This window comes from Biomphalaria glabrata, chromosome 3 (assembly GCF_947242115.1).
Source record: "Biomphalaria glabrata chromosome 3, xgBioGlab47.1, whole genome shotgun sequence".
Taxonomy (NCBI): Eukaryota; Metazoa; Mollusca; class Gastropoda; family Planorbidae; genus Biomphalaria; species Biomphalaria glabrata.
This window is the reverse complement of record NC_074713.1, coordinates 37,451,631-37,458,744: the sequence shown is the minus strand read 5'-3', so window position 1 is coordinate 37,458,744 and position 7,114 is coordinate 37,451,631.

The window sequence follows — 7,114 nt, the reverse complement described above, 5'->3', positions numbered from 1 at the left end:
TTGTTTTTGGAAATTTAGAAATGTTTCTGCAAGAAACACAGAGCGAAATCCATTATCTGAATGCTTGAAATTTGCCAATGTTTAACTTCGTAAGTCAACCAGTTCCAGTTTCAGCTCAAACTGGGCTCTTGAAACATCGGCCACCACAAAACCACGAACTTTATTCAATCTGAACACGATCATCATCACATGGTCCAGACTGAACACCTTGCCACATAGATTTTGTTGGTGAATAATTCAGTGAAGCTACAGAGGCTCTGTTCCATTTGACTCGACAACCTTTTGAATAAATCTCGCTGTCGACTATAGGCTACTTGTTGCACCTTAGTAGTCACTCCCACTAATTTCTCCCAAGCAAGAGAAAGATTCTCTGTGATGGTTGAAACTTCTTTGACAGGACTATGCTAGTGGTGGTCCCATGCATGCTCCTCGTATAGCTACTAACTTCTGTTGTTTTTACCGCGAATTAATACCAAGATTATGAGCGGTATCAGATATGTTGGTATACGCGTCAGCGGCAATTGAAAATATTTCGAAATCTGGTTTGTCTGTTACATTTGAACGGAGAGAGATATTTACCCATGTCTTTCTCTCGCCTTGTATTGTCAAGAGAAAGGTTGAAAACGTCGACAGGATTATTCTTTGCAGAACACAGTTTTTCCATCTCTGGTAGAAAACACTTTTTTCTGCATTCGCCGTCGGAAAATTGTTCTTGTTGGTAAATATTCTCATCAACCCTCCTTTCTAGGTGAAATCTAGCAATCTCGTCTCAAACCAAAAATGCCGATTTAATGTTTGGTTTCATAAAACTGTTTTTATGTCCTTTAAAAGAGACACTCTATCTTTATAAAACAAAATATGGTGGCTTATTATCGGTACCAATCCATTTACCCTAATGTAGAGAAAGCTTTTTTCAAACTTTTTCTTTTATGAGAGAGGATTTTCTACACTTTTGCCAACGTTTCAGCGGGCCGGATAAAGCCACGTCGCGGGCCGAATGTGGCCCGCGGGCCGTATTTTGGGCATCACTGGACTATATCATTAGATGTAATTATGTAGTAGCTATATAAGTCTATGGGCTTAATGTTGTTATCTTATCAAACGTTACTTCAAAAGAAAAGTTCACGACTACCCTAACCTCTGAATTCCCTATATAACCATTAAAGTCTAGATCTAATCTACAGATTTAGGATTATTAATCATTGTTTCTTGCATTCTGATTTAATTATGTTGTTGTTTTTTTCCCTACTGCTTTTATATGAACTTGAAAATAAATTTTAAAACAATTAAAATATTTTAAAATACTTTTAAATTTTTTTTTATTTTGAATCATTTATTTTATTGATTTTTAGCGGCCCCCGAAAGGGGAATAATTTTGTGTGGTCTTTCTGTAGTCCGTCCTTCCGTCTGTCCCGTTTAGTTCTCGTAAACTAGAAAAGATATTGCTAATTCGACATCATGATATTTTAGATCTTTCAAAGTTCTGATGCAACGGCTACCTTTTTCTTTTCTGAAAGCGAAAAAATTAAATGTTTAAAATCAACTATGCAAACAGTTTTTTTCATAAAAATGCACCATTTTTACAACTATTCACTATTAATAGTAACAAACACGGGAGGCTATTAAGTAAGGGAGAAGACTATTCAACATATTTTTTACACCTATATGCAAACGGTAGGCCTATTAGATTTTTTTGTCAAAAAAAAAATATTTTTTTTTATAATTTTATCTTCTTCTTATCCTATATAATACAGAAGTTACTTCAAAAAAGAAGATGATTACGTCCTACGCGTCATGCATTTAGTCATGCATATTGACCAATGACTTAAATTTTGCCAAGTCACTGGTTTTCCTGGCTAGCTCAGGCAACCCATTCCATGCACTAATAGCTCTAGGGAAGAAGGCGCACTTGTTCAAATTTGTCCTAGCATATGGAACTGGAATTAAGGTGCCTTTATCTTTGTGTCTTTCTGAGTATTTTATTAAATTTTGTTTTTGTATTTGAAGATTATGGTTCAGTGTTTTATGTGTAATTGCTACTTTACTTTTAAGTCTTCTATCCTGAAGGCTTTCTAAATATAATGATTTTACTAAAGGTGTTACTCTAGTCAAATGTGAATATTCGTTTGTTATAAATCTCACTGCTCTATTTTGTGTCTGTTCCAGTTTCTTAATGTTTTCTTGAGTTGAGGGGTCCCAAAAAGAGGATGCATATTCTATTATTGGCCTAACCAAGGTTAAATAACATTTTAGTTTTATGTTCTTATTTGATTTATAGAAAGTTCTTTTAATAAATCCTAATGCTTTGTTTGATTTTTTTTTTTTTGGATAGTTTCATCAATATGGGGATTCCATGACAGTATTGCAAAGTTTAGTACCGTTAGTTCATTCATACTAACTATTATTTTTATTTAAAAAAAACACTTTTTTTTTAAAGAGAAAAAATCTATTTAGTATGCATATAAGTGGAACATAATTTAAAACAACAATTATTAAGTAGTTGTTCATATCATCGTGTGAACTGCAATGCTACACTACATGCACGGGGCACTTATTAACTAAAGGAAAATAAGGATTTTTTGTTTGCTTGTTTACGGAAAATTTTTTATTCCCTTGAGGCTTTGAATGAGACATTGACTTTTTACAAAACAATTAGATCATTTAGATAATCATTATATTACATCAGTTAGGCCAGGTTCACATCTAACTTCACATTCACTTTTACCTATCCCTTGGTCTGGGACCGTTGGGGCACCACACAAGATGTGTTAACCTTCTTTCTCGATTCTTCTCTGTCATTTGCCGTTAATAGAATTTCATTCTGATATTCTTTCTGCCTTTTTACCCGCCTGGTGGACCACTTCGGGGGCTGATTTTGAGTTTGCGTTTCCATACAAACTGTCTTTGTAAGCTTTTTTTTTCGTAACTTTCATGGCATCTCCCCAAGTCAGTAGAGTCGCGTTACTCAAAGTGTGTGTTTGGTGTAGGGGAGAGACGACACGCCCTGAAAAAGAAAAAGAATTTGGGGGGGGGGGGAGGCGAAGCCGGTCACTTTATTTGTCAAGGGACAAGAAAAATTAATTTCCGATCAAAGACAAGATGTAGACACCCGCGCTCTAAACATTAGCCTCTACTTGGCTATATACTAGTGAAGCAATGCGATGTTGGTAAAGTAATACACACCAGGGTTATGCCAAGCGCCGACTGCTATACAGACCATCGCCTTATTCGTGCCAAGTTTAGAGCCATGCTTGAGTCTAAGCTCAGAAAGCCCCAGGAAGCTGAGGCAAGAGGCAAACTGGAACCATGCACTAGGCCCAGCAGAGACTGGATCGACGAGAACAAAGCAGCAATCCAAGAGTTATTAATTTAAAAACAAAAAACGCACCCACTACTGTTCCGTGCTTGCGAACCCTAACAGCAATGAAAAAAAAAAAGCCCCTCTACAGAGCCTCGTGTAACATTTAGCAGACAAAAGTTCGCGAATTAAAAAACAAATGGTGGCTTGTGGTTTCAGAAAACATAAAAATATACGCGGACGCAGGAGACTCGAGCTCACTCTTTGAATCAATCCGTTCTGCTTATGGCCCAACATACCAGACTATGGCGCCTCTAAGAACTGCTGACAGCCTCGTCTTGCTAACCAAAAAGTTCGACTGACTTAATCGGTGGATAGAGCACTATAGCTTGCTTTTTAGTGACTTAAGCCACTGCAACCTATGCGATCGCATTGGGCCCCGCACTTTCACAGGCCCCGCACTTATTCCTGGAAATCTCCTGAAATTAAAAATCTCCTGAAAAATAGCCAATCCTATGCGCGATTTAAAAAAAAAAGTAATTTTCTGCTTTCATTTAATAAAAATGTATTGCAAAGACAAATGTAGGCCTATTTTCTAATATAAAATCTTAATTTTGACATTATGCTTAGGCCGGCCTATCGCTATCCAGACTTGGCCCCGCGCAATCCGTTTCGCATAGGGCTCCAATTACCGTGACTTAACCTTGCCAGGATACTTCTTGACAGATTGACCGATTTCATAGTCAGCAATGTGTTTTCTGAAAGTCTGTAAGGTTTCCAACAGAATCTGGATTGTGTACGACAGCATTTAAGGTTCATCGAACGTTTACATCAAAGGTGCCTTCGCCACATGATGGGCATACGCGGGCAAGACTACATTACAAATAACTATATTCTGCTGGAGGCCGGTGTGGACAGTATAGAAGTACTAATTACCATTCGACAGCTGCGCTGGGTCGGACACTTATCCCGCATGGGAGACGACCGCATGCCAAAGCCGATCTTCTTTGGCGAGCTTAGAGGAGGACGGCGTAACAGAGGTGCCCCCCCCCCCAACGGTATAAAGATCAAGTCAGGCGCCAGTTCGCCCTCACATGCATAGAGGAAAGTGCCTGGCAGCAGATGGCCTCTGAGAGAGACAGTTGTAGAGCTCGCACAAAGGCTGCGGGGAAAACATTTGCGACTCAAAGAAAGGCCATTATTGAAGACAGGTGCAGAAAACGGAAAAAAAAAACTTAAATAGACTCCCAGGTTCCAGCAGACAACAGTTTTGTCTGCATGAAATGCGAGAAAATAATGAAAATATGCATGTGGCAACTGGGTTTGAGTAGCTATGTGAAACACTGCACTCATCCTTAATGTTCGGAGTCGAAGACATTGCCATGATTATTATCATACCATTTTCCTAAGATGCTCCAGGAACAATATCGACCCAAAACTTTTTAGAAGACATTTCGCTAACGTGTTTCTTGTCTTGCCATAATGATTAAATTTCTCACATCTTTGAGTTGACAACTTTAGTATGCCTCCAAAAATGTACGGCTAAATTTTGTGGCGAAATCTCTTAGCTTGTGAACAAAATTAGTTACTGTCTACATAATTTATGCTAATCATTTATATTTTAACCCATTCGTATATTATGTCGCTCCCCACAATATATGCCATACACAACCAGTAGCTATGGTGGGGGATGGGGGGGGGGGAGAATATGAAGATTCTCCGGGCCCCCACTTGAGGGGGATCCCCAAATGAGTATTCGAAATTTGTTTTGTTGATGTTATCATTGTTCACTAGAAAGCTTCCAACAGGAGAAATTTGCAACAGATCTTGGCTCCTCTTTTCTCCACACTTGGGATGCCTGTTTTGTTTTGCATATGTATTGTTTTCTGAGGCATCAGAAAAGACATTTAGTGCATTGAGCAAATCTGGAGTTGGTTTCACCAAATGGAAGAAACCTGGGAGACTGAAAGAACATGAAGAAGGAGTCCACCACAGACAAGCCTTTTTGAAGTGGAAGTTAGAAGAAGAAAAGCTTAAAGCAGAACCATATGAACTGCCACATATGTTTCATGCGCAAATTTAGAAAAATCAGCAGTATTGGAGAGTTATTCTGAAGGGTGTAGCAGCAGCTATTAAGTACTTAGCAAAAATAAAGTAAAACTTACGTGGTCACAACGAAAAACTGAATTCACCCAATCCTGGGAACTTCATAGCATCTTTGCATAATTTGATGAAGTTACGAAACACCACTTACAGAGAATTGAATATGGGAAGACACACTATTTCTCACCATAAATTCAAAATGAGTTTATTAACTTGATGGACACTAAAGTTAGGGAATAAATTGTTGGGAAAATCAAGCAAGTTTGTGGCTTTTCTCTGATGTTTCTCATCAAGAACAGGTCTCCCTAACAGTTCGTTACTTGGATGTTGATAATTTCGAAATAAAAGAGTCATTCAATGGTTACTTTGAAATTTTGAAACCTGATGGACAACATTGTCAAGAACTTGTTTTCAAAACTCTAAAAGACATTGGACTGGACTTTGATCCGTGCAAAGGTTAAACCTATGATAACGCAGCCACAATGAGTGGCCGTCTGTCTGGCATGCAGAAATGTCTCTTAGACATAAATCCAAAGGCAATATTTCTGAACTGTGATAATCACTCTCTGAACCTGGCACCTCTTCATTCTGCTGAGATAGATCCAGCAATTGTCACCTTTTTTTTTTGGAACTGTATATGAATCGTTCAACATTTTTTTCCCAATTCACCCCAGAGATAGGCCAAACTGAAAGTAGCTTGAAACGGGAGTTTAAAAAAGGAGAGTAATACAAGGTGGTCCTTGAGAGAAGAAGCTACATCGGCAGTTTCCATGCCTCTCGACAAAATCATCAATTTGTTGAAGAAACTTACTAAATCGAGAACTGAAAGAATGGACACTAGAAGCAGTGCACAGAATCTTCTTCATGTGGAAAATTATTTTTTTTTTTGCTTCTCTGGAATTCTGGTCAATTAATAGAGTTCAGAAGAAACTACAAAAGTCTGGACTGCACATAGGGAAGCTGCTTTAGAAATGAAAACCCTTTCATGCTTTCTGCAAAATGATAAGAAACGGACAAAACTAATCACCCAGTCCAACGAAAAAAGCAAAAGAATGTAATGAATGAAAGAAAAGACTTGATGGGGATTTGATGTTCTGATGTAGGACTGTCAAAAGAACTGCAATTCAAACTTGTTTCGACAAAAGTGCTGGACAGACTTCATATGGAGATGAAGGACAGATTCCAAAGGCTGGAAAACCATGTGGACACCTTTGGGTTTCTTCTTGAACCAAGACACCTCTTGGAGTCTATTGGTGATGACACGCTGATGAAAAATTATTTGATGAAATACATGCCAATCGCTTGTTCAATGATGTCTGTGACGCACAAGCACTTTTCATCAACAAACCAGTGCCACAATCACCAATTGACATATTGATGAAGCTGGCTTCATATGGTAATGATGTGTGCTCAAACCTTGCAACCTCCATCCGAATACTGCTAACTCAGGCCACTTCAATTGCGTCATGTGAGAGATCATTCACAAAAGCTTAAGTTAGTCAAAAACTATCTCAGGAGCACAATGACGCAAGAAAAGCTTAGCAGCATGGCTTTAATGTCAGTGAAGTCACAAATACTAAACAGTATCTTTGTAGATATTGGGGCATGAAAAAATGTAAGTTATTAAGAGTAACAAAAAAAAAAAAAAAAAAAAAAACTAAAACAAATTAATTCCACTTATCTTATTCATGGTAAACCAGTAACACAGACTAA